General features: G+C 44.7%; 1 protein-coding gene across 2 annotated transcripts in view; it reads right to left on the bottom strand.

Annotated features, from left to right (window-relative positions):
* TULP4 (TUB like protein 4) overlaps window positions 1-15808 on the bottom strand; it is a 218142-nt gene that overhangs the window by 192949 nt on the left and 9385 nt on the right. Inside the window, exon 1 of one of the 2 annotated variants that reach the window (XM_068231857.1) lies at window positions 10230-10363. The exons of the other annotated variant lie outside the window; for it this stretch is intronic. The gene's annotated coding sequence lies outside the window, so the exon portion shown is untranslated. Of the gene's footprint in view, window positions 1-10229; window positions 10364-15808 lie in introns of those variants that run through there. 2 annotated transcript variants of the gene reach the window in all.

The following is a 15808-nucleotide window of genomic DNA, read 5'->3' on the forward strand; positions in this document are numbered from 1 at the left end:
GCCAATTTGAAAGCACAGGCTGTAAACAATATGTCTGCTTCCTTGAATCAGGAAGTAGAAACTGTGAAGATTTATTTTAGGATTTGTATCCGCTGTAAAGGTGGCAACACACCATACAATTTTTTAAATATCTGTTATGCTGGGAATACACCATACAATTTTCTGTTAGATTTTCTGTTAGAATGCAGAATTAGATTACTTTCTGTAGAGAATGGTCATTATCTCTGGTGCATTGTCTTCTGTTTACCTCCTGCTGAGTAGAAAAATGCCTAATTGCTGAGCAGATAGATGGTAAGATAGATACATTTCCAACATGTTGAACTTTATCTATCTGGCAGGTAAATCTAACAGAAAATTGTATGGTGTATTCCCAGCATAAAATTCAACAATTGCTATCAATTTTTCTGACTGGTGCTGGGCATACACGGCACGTTTCTCAATGCAATTATGCGCTGGATCGATGTCGGCGCATCCCCGCTCGTCCGCACGGATCTATTGCCGCTCGTCCCCGCGGGAGCGGCTAATTGCAATTGTTGTCCCCACCGGTATCAAGCGCAGTATCGATCCGGCAGGGTATCTGACACGTCGGATATTACCAATCGAGCCATCAGGCTCGATTGATAAGCCTCCCAGCAGTCCGTGTATGCCCAGCATGAGTGTAATACACCATATAATTTTCTGTTAGATTCTTCTGTTAGAATGCATAATTAGTTTATTTTCTGTAGAGACTGGTCATTATCTCTGGTGCATTGTCTTCTGGTTATCTCCTGCTGAGTAGAACAATGCCTAATTGCTAGGCTGATAGATAGTAAAGGCCCATACACACGTCGGATTTTTGCGAACGACCCGTCGTTTGAACGTTCCGTCGTTCGCACGTCAAATCCGGCGTGTGTACAGACTATCGTTCGGGTGATAAGACTGGTTTTCAGCGATCCGCAGTCTTATCACCCGAACGATAGTCTGTACACACGCCGGATTTGACGTGCGAACGACGGAACGTTCAAACGACCGGTCGTTCGCAAAAATCCGACGTGTGTATGGGCCTTTAGATAGATAATTTCCAACATGTTGGAATTTATCTGGCAGGTAAATCTTATGCTGGGATTACACCATACAATTTTCTGTTAGATTATTCTGTAATGCTGGGCATACACAGACTTTCTTGTCCTTATCAATCGAGCTCGATTGATAATATCCGACAGGTCCGATGACCTGCCGGATAGATTCCCTGCACGATCCCCGCCGGCGAACAATAGCGGGGAATCGAGCGGCTGATAAGGAACGCCGGCGGGGACTAGCGGTATTCGCACGCGCGGACAAGCGGGGACGCGGCGAGATTCAATCCGGCGGCTAATCAGCCGCCGGATCAACCTGTGTATGCCCAGCATTAGAATTACATTATTTTCTATAGAGAATGGTCATTATCTCCGGTGCATTGTCTTCTGGTCATCTCTTGCTGAGTAGAACAATGCCTAATTGCTCGGCAGATAGATGGTAAGATACATTTCCAACATGTTGAACTTAGAGACTAATGCCGGGCATACACGGCACGTTTCTTCCTATCAATTGAGTTGCTGATGGCTCGATTGATAATATCCGACAGGTCCGACGACCCGCTGGATAGGTTCCCCGCTCGAGCCCCGCGGGCGGACAATAGCGGGAATCGAGCAGCTGATAAGGCATGCCCGCTGGGACCAGCGGTAATCGATCCGAGCGGTGACGCGCTGGCTCGATACCGGCGCACTATCTAGCCGTGTATGGCCAGCATAACAGAAAATTGTATGGTGTAATCCCAGCATAACAGAAAATTGTATGGTGTATTCCCAGCATAACCTTTCCAAAATATGACCAATGTACCACACACATGTTCAATTTTTCCCCAATCATGATAAAAATGATTGGAAACTAAGAAAATAATTGACAAACACACACCATACAATCTTTAGAAAAATGTAAGAAAAATTTCCAGCATTCCGGATTGATAAAAATCGAAAAAACCTGAAATCCGATTGGATTTTTCAGTTGAATAAAAAAAAATAAAAAAAAAAAATAAAAATTTAGATTTCTTTCAGGAAATCCGATCATATTTATTGAATTGCCGTAAAATCGGATCATTTTATTGTACCGTGTGTGGCCAACTTAACAAGGACGTGTTTTGTGTAAAGGTGATTATGCTGTTGTGTATCTTTTAGAGCAGAGAGGAGTTCTGAGTTCAGGTCTGCTTTAATGACAATTTTGATTTTTCAGCCTTAGCAAAGCTATGTAGTAGAAGTGAAAGCAAGTGAATAGAATGGATTCATAGAAGTGGTAAGATTGTACAATCCTGATTTTCGCATTAAAATGGACCTGAATTTATGCACAGGACAGAAGGAAAACAGAGAAAAGCACCCTGTATGTATTTAGAGAGTTTAGCCTGTCTTTCCCCTCATCTGTGACTAATCACAAGTTGTAATTTGATCTGTCAGCTGTTTGCCTTGGCAGAACAGCTAATTTGAAAACACACATTGTTAACCCCATGTCTGCGTCCATGAAAGCAGGAAGTAGACACACTTCAGATTTATTGCAGGATTTGTATCAGCTGTAACAAATAAATGCTTTTCTTTAACCACTTAATGCAAACTGGACGTATATATTTGTCCAGTTACATAGTTATTTGGGTTGAAAAAAAGACATATGTCCATCGAGTTCAACCAGAGAACAAAGTACAATACCAGTCCGCTCCCTCACATATCCCTGTTGATCCAGAGGAAGGCTAGAAACCCTTACAAGGCATGGTCCAATTAGCCCCAAAAGGGAAACAATTCCTTCCCGACTCCAGATGGCAATTAGATAAAATCCTTGGATCAATATCACTAGGCATTACCTAGTAATTGTAGCCATGGATGTCTTTCAACGCAAGGAAATCATCTAAGCCCCCTTTAAATGCAGGTATAGAATTTGCCATAACTACTTCCTGGGGCAATGCATTCCACATCTTAATCACTCTTACTGTAAAGAACCCTTTCCTAAATAAATGGCTAAAACGATGTAGTTGTGGAGAGTGCACTCCCAGTTTGTTACTAAATGAGGCAAATGTGGTTTGATTTAACTGTGACGAGTTACAGAATATTTGGTGTGTTTTAAAACTTGGACCCAGGTCACATAAAAAATGGGTAGGGACAAACTCAATCCAACATAAAAAGTAATTTTCAAAATTATGATCAAACTTGGGAAAGTTTAAGCAAAACTACAAGAGACATAACTAGAAATCACTGAGCCCCCCTGTAAAACTTTGGATGCCCCCCTTCCTCGCTTTCTGCACAGGTAAACTGAGAACCAATGTTATTCAATTGGCTAGTGTGCACTTGAATGTGTTTTCCTCATGCAGAAGCACTGCACACATTTTCTCTATAATATACTAGCTTCTGTGATAAAATGTGCATGTTTTCATACATACAGACACACATGGGGCCATATGCAATTCACTTTTTCACCTGAGTTTTCTCCTAGGTGATAATTTTACAACGTGTAAATAAAATGCCTTTTAAACTACCAGCAAGCAAATAAATCTTCAAAATAATTTTGACAGTACTTTTTTCCATTGCAAAGTGCTAAAAAGGTATTTTAAATCGAAGATGAACAATTATCTCCTAGAAGAAAACTCAGGTGAAAAAGTGAATTGCATATGAGCCATGGTGTGCAGAAAACATATACAGAAATATGCACACAGAAAACCGACAGACGAGTGTACTCCCAGTCATAGCTTATTACACTCTGACTTCCTCTGATGGAGCAGAACTGGCTCTGCAGACTCCTCTGGCATCACTACAGTACACAGCAGGGGAGGGGGGTGGAGAGGCTAGGGACTGGGCACTGCACACAAGACCCTGCTGAACACTGAATTGGGACTGTCTAAAAAATGTTGTCTACATTGATATGTTGGTATGTTAATATGCTATATTGATACTATTATGATTCGTTATCAGTGGCTGAGCAAAAGCAGTCAATTAGAATAATTGAGAGCAGAAAGTTTTTCTCGCCGTGCCCAGACTACTCAAGCATTGCTATAGTACACAGCACTTGGGGAGGGGTAGAGAGGCTGGGGGTAGAGCAGCGCTGTACACAAGACACTGCTGAACACTGAATAGGGACTGTGTACAGATTTGTGTCTGAAATCTTTGTATGATTACTTATCAGTGGCTGAGCAGATGTAGTCATTAGAACAATTGTGCAGAAAGCAGAAAGTTTTTTCTCTCAGCGGAGCCCTTAGTTGTCTATCAAGACAGGTAAAAGAAACGTCTCTCCCCAGGGCCCCCTGTGGCTGCATCCCTTGCAGGGTCTATTGCTACATCCATGCATATGTGGTAACATTTTAACCATGATAAGTAGTAGAATGGAGTTTAGGCCCAGTGCACACCAAAACCTCTAGCAGATCCTCAAAACGCTAGAGGTTTTTGGAGCAGATTTCAGAGCGATTCTAGGCATGTTTAGAGACGTTTTCTAAACATGCCTAGCATTTTTAGGAGCGTTTTTTTGTAGCAGATTACAAATATTGTTACAGTAGAAGCTGTTACTGAACAGCTTCTGTAACAAAATCACCTGGAGAACCGCTCTGATGTAGTGTTTTTCAGAGCGGTTTGAGCTTTTCCTATACTTTACATTGAGACAGAAACACTTCTGCAAACTGCAAAAGTGCAGCAGGACCCACGTTTGCGGTTTGCTAAAAACCTCAAACCGCTGGTGTGCACCGTCCCATTGATATACATTAGCCAAGCATTTTCACAGGTGGAAGCGTTTTGCGGATCGCTTCAAAAAACGCTCAGTGTGCACCAGGCCTTAGAGTGTTTTTGGGTTGAGGCCCATGTCTTATGTATTCTTTTTAGTCACAAACAATCAAACAATTAAAATGTTAGCACATTTTGTACAAAATAAAACAGTTGTAAAGTGAAAACAAAGTGACAGAATATAAAATACATATATTGTTACCTTAGGAACTTTTTTTTTAAATATGTATACCATGAGGGTATATTGCTATTTTTAAAACGAGGTCTTGTAATCATCGATAGTGTACGAGAAAGCAAAAACAAAACAAAAAATATTGTCACCATACGTTGTACTAGGAACATAATCTAAATGTTGTAATAACCAGGATGGATAATCAAATAAAATGTGTGAGTTTAACCTATACTGAACACTGTTTATTGTAAAGCTATAATGAATGTAAAAGGATAAATAGTGTGTTTTTTCTATTTTTTTTCCCTTTTATCTTTCCTTTAAAATACATAGAACATAAGGTAATTACTAAAAAAATATCACCCACTAAAAGCCCAATTTGTCCTGAAAAAAATATATAGATCATTTAGGTGTGATATGTAGTGGTGGTTAAAGGTTATTATGCTATTGCTTATCTTTTAGAGCGGAGAGGAAGTTCTGAGTTCTGCTTTAATGGGTACCTTTATGTGGATTAAACGCAGCACGCTAGTGCGCAAACTGCAAGGGCCCACAACTAGGCACCCGACAGGATGAGCCAGGATACCTGCCAACATTCGTGTGTGCCAGCCATCTCATCAGATAAACCGTGACAGATTTTCAGATCTCCACCTCTCCTCTTTCTCACAGTAACCTTTTCCCTAGCCCAGGGCTGGGCAAACTTTTTTGCGGCCCGGAAAACATGTTGCGGACCGGAGGCCGCATTTCTCTAATGTCTCCCCTCCTTTCCTCCCTGCAAAGTGCAAGCGGGCGGCAAGCAGGGAACTTAAAACTTACCAGCTCTGATTCCATGGCAACAGGGTGTCACATGGGTCAGACATGGCCTGCGGGCCTTCGTGTGCCCAGCGCTGCGTTAGCCACTACCCCACACTGACCTCCCTTTCTTCAATGCCTCACACTAAATCCATCCCCCCAACCCCAAGCTCACTCTAACCCAGGCATGGGCAAACTTGGCCCTCCAGTTGTCACGGAGCTACAAGTCCCACAATGCATTTGCCTTTATGAGTCATGACTGTGGCTGTCAGACTCCTGCAATGCATTGTGGGACTTGTAGTTCCGTAACAGCTGGAGGGCCGAGTTTGCTCATGCCTGCTCTAACCCCTCCACTCCTCTGCCTAATGCTAGGTACACACGATACAATTTTCTGGCAGATTTACCTGCCAGATCGACTATTTCCAACACGTCCATCTGAATTCCGATCTATTTACAGGAATCAGGAATAGTTTATTTCGCCAATCATGACTCGGTCATGCCCGGAATTGGGTTTGGCACAGTACATTTGGCTCAGAAGGGACATCAATCGATAGCATAGAGCAACAGGAGCAGAAATTTACAATTACACATGTCAGTAGCAGACGGTTACATTTGCATTTACAGTTTACATACTAGAGCAGCAGTTGGCTCTGTCCGTGACAGTTCTATATGTCGTGGGGGTGCCCTGGTGGGAGTATGTGGAGGGAGTTCAGGAGGCTGACGGCTGAGGGAAAGAAGGAATTACTATGCCTAGCCGTCTTTGTGGAGATGGTCCGAAGCCTTCGTCCCAGTGGCATCGGACTAAAGCAGCAGTGGCCCGGGTGGGAGGGGTCGCTAACGATCTTCTGGGCCCTCGATCTCAGTCTTTTGTTGTGTAGGAGGGAAAGTGAGGGGAGAGGTCTCCCAATGACCCTCTCCGCCGCCCTGATGACCCTCTGAAGTGAGTGCCTGTCGCTGGCGGTTGCGCCAGCGTACCAGACCAGGATGGATGAGCAGAGGATCGACTCAATGGTAGCGGAGTAGAAATTGGTCATAATGTCTTGGGCCATGCCAAACTTCCTCAGCTGGCGGAGGAAGTACAGTCTCTGCTGGGCTTTTCTCTGTATCGCAGTGATGTTGGGCCTCCAGGTGAGGTCACAGGAGAGTGTGGTTCCCAGGATGCGAGCGCAGGGTACTCTTGCCACCTCCGTACCATTGATGTGAATTGGCGGTGGGGTGGAGGCGGACCTTCTGAAGTCGACAATTAGCTTGACGGTTTTTGCGGTGTTAAGCACCAGCCTGTTCTCCTTGCACCAGAGGGAGATTCTCTACACCTGCTGACAGTAATCCTGGATATTGTCCTTGGTGACGAGTCCAATGATAGTAGTATCGTCGGCGAACTTGATGACCTTAACTGAGTCTGCCCTGGATCTGCATTTGTTTGTGTAAAGGGAGAACAGCAGTGGAGACAGGATGCATCCTTGAGGTGCACCTGTGTTTGTGGTCATACTTCGTGAATTGATGTCACCCAGCCTGACGACTTGGGTCCTGTTGGTGAGAAAGTCTGTGATCCAGAGTCGTAGGCTTGGGTGCACTCCCAGTGCAGCTAGTTCTTCCTGTAGGATGCGTGGACAGATGGTGTTGAACGCCGAGCTCAAGTCCGATCTATTTCCCGTTCACTTCTATGGAAATTCGGAATCAAATCAGTTGGAAATAGTTGATTTGGCAAGTAAATTTACCAGAAAATTGAATCGTGTGTACCTAGCATAAAACAAACCTTTCCAATGCCTAGGCCCAAACACTAACCTCCCGTTTCAATAAGGTACCATAAGGGCTGGGTCACACTTTGGCGCTTTTCAGAGCTTTGCTGATCGCCAGAATCTAATTTTGAGATGAATATTAGTATCTCATTTTTCAACTCTTATCTTGGGTGAAAATCTAGTGTAAGTACAGGTGGCCCACAATCATCTAGCAATCTGCCATGCCCCTAAAAGACTGACATTGACCATCGCTATCATTTGGAACCTCCTGCTTACCTGCCACTTATGCCCCTTCTCACATAGAGCAGGCTTGTTGGCTGCAGCTGTGCAGCATGTCTGTACAGCAACAGATCTTAAAGCTGTAACTGGGAACAATCCCAAACAATCGTTCTTGGAGACAGTAATTGAATGTCTATACAGTAGCTTGCAAAAGTATTCAGCCCCCTTAAAGTTTTTCACATTTTGCCACATTACTGCTACAAACATGAATCAATTTTATTGGAATTCCATGTGAAAGACCAATACAAAGTGGTGTACACGTGAGAAGTGAAACGAAAATCATACATGATTCCAAACATTTTTTACAAACAACTGCAAAGTGGGGTGTGCGTAAGTATTCAGCCCTCTTTGGTCTGAGTGCAGTCAGTTGCCCATATATATTGCCTGATGAGTGCTAATGACTAAATAGAGTGCACCTGTGTGTATTTTAATGTCAGTACAACTACAGCTGCTTTGTGACGGCCTCAGAGGTTGTCTAAGAGGATATTGGGAGCAACAACACAATGAAGTCATAAGAACACACCAGACAGGTCAAGGATAAAGTTATTGAGAAATGTAAAGCAGGCTTAGGCTACAAAAAGATTTCCAAAGCCATGAACATCCCACAGAGCACTGTTCAAGCGATCATTCAGAAATAGAAGGAGGATGGCACAACTGTAAACCTACCAAGACAAGGCTGTCCACCTAAACTCACAGGCCAAACAAGGAGAGAACTGATCAGAAATACAGTCAAGAGGCCCATGGTCACTCTGGACGAGCTGCAGAGATCTACAGCTCAGGTGGGAGAATCTGTCCATAGGACAACTATTAGTCGTGCACTGCACAAAGTTGGCCTTTATGGAAGAGTGGCAAGAAGAAAGCCATTGTTAACAGAAAAGCATAAGAAGTCCCGTTTGCAGTTTTCCACAAGCCATGTGGGGGACACAGCAAACATGTGGAAGAAGGTGCTCTGGTCAGATGAGACCAAAATGGAACTTTTTGTCCAAAAAGGCAAAACGCTATGTGTGGTGGAAAACTAACACTGCACATCACTCAGAACACACCATCCCCACTGTCAAATAAGGTGGTGGCAGCATCATGCTCTGGGGGTGCTTCTTTTCAGCAGGGACAGGGAAGCTGGTCAGAGTTGATGGGAAGATGGATGGAGCCAAATACAGGGCAATCTTGGAAGAAAACCTCTTGGATTCTGCAACAGACTTGAGACTGGGGCGGAGGTTCACCTTCCAGGAGGACATCGACCCTAAACAAAGCCAGGGCAACAATGGAATGGTTTAAAACAAAACATATCCATGTGTTAGAATGGCCCAGAATCTGTGGCAAGATCTTAAAACTGCTGTTCACAAACACTGTCCATCTAATCTGACTGAGCTGGAGCTGTTTTGCAAAGAAGAATGGGCAAGGATTTCAGTCTCTAGAAGTGCAAAGCTGGTAGAGACATACCACAAAAGGCTGGCAGCTATAATTGCAGCAAAAGGTGGATCTACAAAGTATTGACTCAGGGGGCTGAATAATTACGCACACCCCATTTTGCAGGTTTTTTGTGTGTTTTTTTTAATGTTTGGAATCATGTATGATTTTCGTTCCACTTCTCACGTGTACACCACTTTGTATTGGTCTTTCATGTGGAATTCCAATAACATTGATTCATGTTTGTGGCAGTAATATGACAAAATGTGGAAAACTTCAAGGGGGCCGAATACTTTTGCAAACCACTGTACATGCCTTAAAGCGGACCCAAACCAAACATTTTTTTAATTAAAAATATCTAGTTGCACCACTCTGACACATACAAATATAAATAAACACTCCACTCCTTCAAGCCTATGAGCATTTCAGTGCATGCTTTTCACCCTTCTCTTTTCATAACTAGGGTTATACAGGTGGCAGCCATTAGCAATTCCTCCTTTGCCAGACACCTGCTATTTCCCCAGTTTGCAAGTTTCTGTCCCGGCAATATGAAAGGAAGGGAGGGGTTCCTCCATTAAATGTAAAATATTTTATATTTGTCATCATGCAGCTGAAAAAAGGCTGCTATTTATTATAATTTAGAAAATAGATTTTATTTCTGAAATCTTGTATTTTTAATTTGGGTCCACTTTAAGACTGCCTAGATTGCCTGTTTAGTGGTTCAAAGTTTTACAAGGAAATTTTATCAAGACTGCCTGTTCTAATAATTGCACACCCTCAAGCATGCTGCAATGTGACGTGGCTATTATTAATGTTATGTCTGCTTAAAGTTCCCTAGAATGAGGATTTCGAAAATAGCAATATACATTAATATATTCCTTTCGGCATAGAGATAGTTATAGAAATATAAGATTGTAAGCAGCCACTGATACCTTTAAAATGGCTAATACCCTTAATTTGGGAACAGCTGCAGTGTAAAAGTAATGTAAATATAGTATGTATAAGTGATCACGCAACAGCAATTTACAGTTACCCAAACTATAATATGCACACTATAAACTATAATAATACCATTATACTGACCTTGTTGTTTAACCCTAGCAGGGCACTACACATACAATTCATTATATCATTTTTTTCCGCTTCGGTCAAAGTTTGCCAGGGGTATGAATAATTATGGGCAGCACTGTAAATGCTCACTGCTGCCTGGTAACTGCTTGCTGAGCACACAGTTTAACTGCCCATGTGAAAGGGTCCTTAGATTGCCTTGGGCCCTCCCCCTGCACTGCCAGAGTAAAGTCCCACCTTCCACCATGTTGGATAAAATCGGAGGTAGAAGCAGGGCTTTGTGAATCTCCCTATTGGCTATCTGTCAATGTTACCGCACAGAGAGAGTGAGTTATTGGCTAGTAAGAGTTGGAGAAAAATATTAAAACACTTTTGCCCGATTTACCAAATGTGTAAATCTTTGTAAATTGCAATTTGAGGCATTTACGGCACAAGTCGGTAATTTACCTCACTAATTGGCAATTCTAATTTTCCATGTGGTAATAGGTTTAGTGAATTGGAATTTGGGAAGGTGATCGATCGGTAAAATCAGCTGGTTTCAGCATTACCGAATGTGGTAATGCTTAGTGAATTAAGGCCATTGTCTAATAGGATTCACTGAATCCCTTATCACCTGAGTTCCGATGTTTAGCTCAACTCCCTTGTAGATATAGTAGAGGCATTTTTCTGCAAGCTGGCGGGCTACATGCTGGAACACCATTGATATGGGGCGCCGGTGAATTTTACCGTGCATTTGCCTAGCGGGGATCTGTGCCCAACATTTGGAGGGACAGCGGCCAATTACCAAGAGATTTCATGCTGAAATCAATCAGGAATTGGCCTGTGGTGCATGGGCAGCTAACAGATCTCTCTCTGATTAGCTTCCATACATTGCAAGGGGAGTTGAAAATGAGAACAATTTGCTTAAAGTCAATCTGGCATTGCCACTAAAGATTGGTTTTGTTGGATCTTTAGGCAGCATTGGAGAGTTCCTGTACATATGCTAGATTCTTGGCTTAATGGCTGCCTCACCTGAGCATCGTCTTGCATGTGGACCAAACTTTAGGCTGTGAACACATTTGCCTGTGCAGAAATCATTTTCAGGCATATGATTTTCTATGCTTTTTTTCCTGCATTTGTGTGTGCATTTTGCATGCATTTGCTGTTATTAATAAATATTAATATGTGTGAAACACATTCAGTGCCTTAAAGAAAACCAGAGACCTCGCTATGCAACGTTTTTTTTTTAACTTAACCGGGCTTACTCCAGCCCCATAAGCATGGATGTGTCCCTCGCCGTCCTCTTGTTGTCTTCTGTTCATCCACCATCAGCTCGGTAACTGGCTCAGTCAGCTCCAGTCTGGGTCAGCTGGAATCTTCTGCGGATGCGCCGACCTCCTGCACGTGCGCAGAAGACCCCAGCTGACTTCACTGAGCCAGATACCGGGGCTGATTGCCGCTAAACGGAGGATGGCTAGGGACACATCTGTGCTTATGGGGCTAGAGGAAGCCCCGGGTAAGTATATATATAAAAAAAAAAACAAAAAAAAAAACTTAGTAGTGTGCAGTCTCTGGTATACTAAGCTGGTCGATTGCAAAAAAAAAAAAAAAAAACCCTCATGCTTGGAGGGAAGTGAGCACTTTATACCGTATTTTTCGCACCATGAAACGCACCTGACCATAGGACGCACCTAGATTTAGAAGGAAAAAAACATTATTCCAAACCTAGTGCATCCATGGTGCAGGGGTGTCTAGTGAAGCTTCTACCCCAAGCTGCACAGCTAAAGTAAAGCCTGCTGCGTTCCAGCTGCACTAATCCCCACACCCCAGCTTACACCAACATGAAGCTATCAACAATTTACGCTGTCTCCAGGGTCAGAAGAGCTCACCCTCTAATGCCCCCTGCACAGTTACACAATTACCACTACAATCTTGTATAGGGCCTGTTTCCACTAGTGCTGAAACCGGGCTGAATTTGCAGAGTTTCGCCGCGGGCAAATCACACGGGGAAACTCTGCCATAGTGATTCGGCCGACATTGGCATCAGTTTTCGTGCAGGAGGCAGCGAATCCCATAGCCGGTAAAAGTGTAAACAGTCTTTGCAAGGTCCAAGTATACAGCACTAGATTGCTTTCCCAAGATCTAAAACCGCATTCACCAGTTCTTAAAAGCTACGTGGGTATTTCATTTTTTTTTTTTAAGATACCATATTGCTTTAAAAGAAACTGAGCACCTTATACTCAAAAATATATCAAATGATCTGCCCCCTAAGGGAGGTTCGTAATTGATGTCTACTGTGTGGGAGCGGGGTTAAATTGACTTATTGGGGCTGTTTCATCTCCATGAGGATGTCCATCTTGCAGTTGTCCCTGCCACATGGCCACAGTTCAAAGTGCCTGCTAGTCCTGCGTGTTCCTGGCTGCTGGTGTTAGGGATGATCAATGAGATGCAAATTTTTATGCAAATATATGCAGTTTGAAAACGGACCAATCAGTTTAAACCCAGGTTTAAATTGATTGGTCCATTTTCAAGCTGCATACATTCGCATAAAATCTTGCATAAATTGCATATCTGTGATCATCCCTAGCTGGTGTATGCTGGGAAATGTAGAGTGTTTGGCAGCTGGTGCATGCCAGGAGATGGAAGGGCATTAAAGACTACATCTCCCGTCACGCACCAGTGGCCAGGCACGCTACATTTCCCAGCATACACCAGCAGCTGAGCTGAGAATGCACTGGACTCCCAGACATTGTGAACTGCAGCAGTGACAGCTGCAAGATGGGTGCCTTGGGGAGACAGGAATTACAGAGTAACCCCCATAGGTAAGTTAATTTAATGCTGCCCCCCCCCCCACAAACACAAATAATATATTTTTATATACCATATTTTTCGGACCATAAGACACGCTTTTTCTCCCCCCAAAAGTGCGGGTGAAAAGTCATTGCATCTTGAAGGGAAGGTTCAGGGAGGGGTTGAAAAAAAAAATACATATCCACTTACCTCAGGCTTCCTCCAGCCCGTGGCAGGCAGGAGGTGCCCTCGCCGCCGCTCTGCAGGCACCTGGTGATCTCCAGTGGCCGACCTGGCCAGGCCGGCTGCCAGGTTGGGCTCTTCTGCGCTCCGACGGGCTCTTCTGCATCCCACGCGGGCGCGCTGACATCATCGGACGTCCTCCGGGCTGTATTGCGCAGGCGCAGAACTACTCTGATGACATCAGCACGCCCCTGTGAGGCGCAGATTGGAGCGTAGAAGAGCCCGACCTTGCAGCCGGGCCTTGCCAGGTCGGGTCGGCCACCGGAGACCACCGGGAGCCTGCGGAGCGGCGGCGAGGGCACCTCCTGCCTGCCACGGGCTGGAGGAAGCCCCAGGTAAGTGGATATGTATTTTTATTTTTTTTCAACCGCTCCCTGAACCTTCCCTTTAAAGGGAACCAGAGATGAACGTCACACAAAATAAACATATAATTCAATAGCTTTAGCTGAGGAAATACTCTTACCAGTATTTTCGCCGCTCTAGTGTGCCTGATAACATTTTTACATTTATAATCCCTGATAAATTATAGATGGCTGCCGGCTCATACCCTTCGTCTTCCGGGTCAAGAGCTGCTCTAAGTGTCATTATTTTGGCTTGCTGCGCTTCCGTGCTGCTCAGCGCACAAGCCTAGTAGGGGGACGCATGCACAGTGCTGAGGAGCGCCTGCGACGTAATCCGCACGCTGCGGAAACCCGACCTGAATTTCCACTGACCTGGGCAAGAACGAGCAGGAGATAGCAGTACAGAGGCCATACGTTCGATAACTGTACAGCACCCTACAACCTACAGTCTGCTAACTCAAAAGTACCATCCGTGTACCAATCAAATATCTATGTACGCATATGTGTATATACTATATACAAACACTCCCTTCTCATCACAGCCCTATGTGATGCTGTGTATGCAAAGCAGGAAGGCAGAGCCAGGAGGGGGAGGGTTTGAAATGACTTCACACAGCAGACGGACTCAGCTAATCTGATTCCAGGTCAAACTATGAATGCGGTTTTAGATCTTGGGAAAGCAATCTAGTACTGTATACTTGGACCTTGCAAAGACTGTTTACACTTTTACCCACAAAAGCTAAGGGTTCAACGACAAGGGAAAGGTGTGTATGTGGAATGAAAAATGGTTAAGGGCACCTGAAGAAGTGAGATGGATATGAAGGATGCCACATCAATTTATTATTTCAATAGTAGTTTTTTTTTAAAAAAGGGCCGGCCTTAGGTATCACAGCATCATGAGCCAAAAGTAGACACTGATGACCCCTCCCGCCACACACAGATTATGACCCCCACGCTAGGGCTGCACGATTTTAGGGAAAAAGCGAAATTGTGATTTTTCTCTCATAAATTGCAATTTTGATTTTTTTCCCCCCTTCCCCTCGCCCCAAAAACATGCTTTTGCACTTTAGGGCAGCGGGGGGGGGGGGGGGGGGGGGGTGCAGTTCATGTTGACGATCTGGTGCAGCAGCAGCTTTCATAGTGCCCGCACTGCCCAGTCTGCTATCTGTAGTACCTTGTGTCTGCCTGGCCCCGCTGTGCACGGATTGGCCAGAAGCAGTGAATATGTATGAGTGTTAATGAGTGGGGGGCGGATCCATTTGAGCAGCGGCTGGGCCCATACAACTTTACCAATCACTGGATAGCGATGGAATGACGGCAGCGGTAGGCGGAGCTGTACAGAGCATACAGCTCCGCCTACCGCCATTCCATCGCTATTCAGTGATTGGTAAAGCTGTATGTGCCCAGCTGCTGCTCGAGTGGATCCGCCCCCGCTCATTAACACTCATACATATTCACTGCTTCTGGCCAATCCGCGCACAGCGGGGCCAGGCAGACACAAGGTACACTACAGACAGCGGACCGAAAAACCGAAGGTACTGACGATCAGCAGTTCGTCTTGCCACGAACCGCGGTTTCGGTTTTAAACCGATAAACCGTGCAGCCCTACCTCACGCTGGGTAATTAATTGACACAGACAAACAATTGAAAATACGAGAACAGGGCACACTCACTAAATGGATGGGGGAAGAGGAAGCTTACTAAGACTGCTAGCTATATGAGGGTGCTGAGGGGTGGATGGGGGGAGAGGAGGTCTTACTGGTGGTGAATGAGGAAAGAGAAGGGCTAACTGAGGGGTGGAGGGGGGGGGGTGAGAGGGGCTTACTAAGGGTAGTGAGAGTGCTGAGCGGTATATAGGGGGAGAGAGGCTTAGTGGGGGTGCTGGGGTAGAGAGGGGGTTAATGAGGATGCTAGGGGGTGAATGGAGAGTAAGGTCTAACAGAGTCTGGAGGGGATGCAGGGAAGCAGCTGGAAGGAGAATGAAATTGAAGGTATAGGGGTGGGAGAGAGAGAGAGGGCAGAAAGATGGAGGCAGTGAGCAGAGTACAACTTAGCTCTCAGACACCCCGCCCCCTCTGCTCCTCTGTCAGGGCTTCATCTGGTGCAGCATCAATCCTATTTTGCTGCTGTCCTGGGAGAGAATCATGGGCTACAAACTAGCACATGCTTGTGGGGGCGGAGCATTACAGCTTCTGGGGGCAGAGCTTCATGACTTAGTGTGGGGGCAGGGCTTCACAGCAG

This window comes from Hyperolius riggenbachi, chromosome 4, assembly GCF_040937935.1.
Source record: "Hyperolius riggenbachi isolate aHypRig1 chromosome 4, aHypRig1.pri, whole genome shotgun sequence".
Lineage (NCBI taxonomy): Eukaryota > Metazoa > Chordata > Amphibia > Anura > Hyperoliidae > Hyperolius > Hyperolius riggenbachi.